Source organism: Arachis ipaensis, chromosome B9 (assembly GCF_059453495.1).
Source record: "Arachis ipaensis isolate K30076 ecotype BB chromosome B9, ASM5945349v1, whole genome shotgun sequence".
In the NCBI taxonomy this organism is placed as follows: Eukaryota; Viridiplantae; Streptophyta; class Magnoliopsida; order Fabales; family Fabaceae; genus Arachis; species Arachis ipaensis.
The window spans coordinates 125941124-125943674 of record NC_142444.1 but is presented as its reverse complement, the minus strand read 5'-3'; the positions used below and the strand labels follow the sequence as shown (position 1 = coordinate 125943674).

The following is a 2551-nucleotide window of genomic DNA, read 5'->3' as shown; positions in this document are numbered from 1 at the left end:
AAGTCAGTTGATCCAGATCACTTAGTTCATTGATGAACAAGGGAGGTTCAACTTCCCAAGTATCAATGCCAAATAATTTGGCATTCAGCTTCATGATTGCACCAAGAAACTTGGCAGTTTGCTCTTCAGTAACATCCTCATTCTCTTCAGAAGAGGAATACTCATCAGAGCTCATGAAGGGCATAAGGAGGTTCAATAGAATCTCTATGGTCTCTAGATGAGCCTCAGAGTCCTTTGGTTCCTCAGAGGGAAGCTCCTTATTGGTCACTGGACGTCCCAGGAGGTCTTCCTCCTTGGGATTCATGTCCTCCTCTCCCTCATTGGGTTCGGCCATTTTGCTTATGTCAATGGCCTTGCACTCTCCTTTTGGATTCTCTTCTGTATTGCTAGGGAGAGTACTGGGAGGGATTTCAGTGATCCTTTTACTCAGCTGGCCCACTTGTGCTTCCAAATTTCTAATGAAAGACCTTGTTTCATTCATGAAACTCACAGTGGCCTTGGACAGATCAGAGACTAAGTTTGCCAAATTAGGAGTATTTTGTTCAGAGTTCTCTGTCTGTTGCTGAGTGGATGATGGAAAAGGTTTATTATTGTTAAACCTGTTTCTTCCACCATTATTAAAGCCTTGTTGAGGCTTTTGATCCTTCCATGAGAAGTTTGGATGATTTCTCCATGATGAGTTATAGGTGTTTCCATAAGGTTCACCTAAGTAATTCACCTCTGCTATTGCAGGGTTCTCAGGATCATAAGCTTCTTCTTCATAAGAAGCCTCTTGAGTACTGTTGGATGCAGCTTGCATTCCATGCAGACTCTGAGAGATCATATTGACTTGCTGAGTCAATATTTTATTCTGAGCCAATATGGCATTCAGAGTATCAACTTCAAGAACTCCCTTCTTCATAGGCGTCCCATTACTCACAGGATTCCTTTCAGAAGTGTACATGAACTGGTTATTAGCAACCATGTCAATGAGTTCTTGAGCTTCTGCAGGCGTTTTCTTTAGGTGAATGGATCCACCTGCAGAAGTGTCCAGTGACATCTTTGATAGCTCAGATAAACCATCATAGAATATATCCAGGATGGTCCATTCTGAAAGCATGTCAGAAGGACACTTTTTGGTCAACTGTTTGTATCTTTCCCAAGCTTCATAGAGGGATTCACCTTCTTTCTGTCTGAAGGTTTGAACATCAGCTCTAAGCTTGCTCAGCTTTTGAGGAGGAAAGTACTTGGCTAAGAAAGTCGTGACCAGCTTATCCCAAGAGTTCAGGCTGTCTTTGGGTTGAGAATCCAACCATAATCTAGCTCTGTCTCTTACAGCAAAAGGGAAAAGCATGAGCCTGTAGACTTCAGGATCTACTCCATTAGTCTTATCAGTATCACATATCTGCAAGAATTCAGTTAAGAACTGAAAAGGATCTTCAGATGGAAGTCCATGAAACTTGCAGTTCTGCTGCATCAGAGAAACTAATTGAGGTTTCAGCTCAAAGTTGTTTGCTCCAATGGCAGGAATGGAGATGCTTCTTCCATGTAAATTGGAATTAGGTGCAGTAAAGTCACCAAGCATCTTCCTTACATTATTATTATTTTCGGCTGCCATCTCCTCTTCCTGTTCGAAAATTTCTGAAAGGTTATCTCTGGATTGTTGTATTTTAGCTTCTCTTAATTTTCTCTTCAGAGTCCTTTCAGGTTCTGGATCTGCTTCCACAAGAATGTTCTTATCCTTGCTCCTGCTCATATGACAAAGAAGAGGGCACAGAAAAATAATAATAATAATAGAGATTCTTTATACCACAGTATAGGGATCCCTGTGTGAGTAGAAGAAGAGGGGGAGACAAAGAATGTAATATAATGGAAGAAACACAACTGTAAGGATGGCAGAGATGTGAGATGAGATGTTAGTAGATGAATGAATAAATAGAATAAGATGGGAGAGGGAAAATTTTCGAAAAATATTTTTGAAAAAGAGTTAGTGATTTTTGAAAATGGTTTTTGAAAAATGTTAGTATTTTTTTCGAAAAATTTTAAAATCAAAAATAAAAATAATTAGTTAATAAAAAAGAAATTTTTGAAAAAGAGGGAAGATATTTTCGAAAATTAGAGAGAGAGAGAGAGTTAGTTAGGTATTTTTGAAAAAGTTAAGAAACAAATAAAAAGTTAGTTAGTTAGTTGGAACAAATTTTGAAAAGATAAGAAGTTAGGAAGTTAGAAAAGATATTTTGAAATCAAATTTTTTTGAAAAAGATAAGATAAGAAGATATTTTGAAAAGATATGATTGAAATTAGTTTTGAAAAAGATTTGATTTTTAAAATCACAATTAATGACTTGATTCACAAGAAATCATAAGATATGATTCTAGAACTTAAAGTTTGAATCTTTCTTAACAAGTAAGTAACAAACTTGAAATTTTTTGAATCAAAACATTAATTGATGATGTTATTTTCGAAAATATGATGTAAAATTAAGAAAAATATTTTTGAAAAATATTTTTGAAATTTTCGAAAATAACTAAGAATTTTTGAAAAAGATTTGATTTTTGAAAAAGATAAGATT

At 35.8% G+C, this 2551-nt stretch overlaps 1 non-coding gene across 1 annotated transcript; it reads left to right on the top strand.

The window, feature by feature from the left end:
* The first annotated feature begins 1093 nt into the window (after window positions 1-1093).
* Window positions 1094-1201, top strand: LOC148546228 (small nucleolar RNA R71). Its single transcript, XR_015900749.1, has one exon. It is a non-coding gene; the product is annotated as a small nucleolar RNA R71 (small nucleolar RNA).
* Window positions 1202-2551: the final 1350 nt, after the last annotated feature.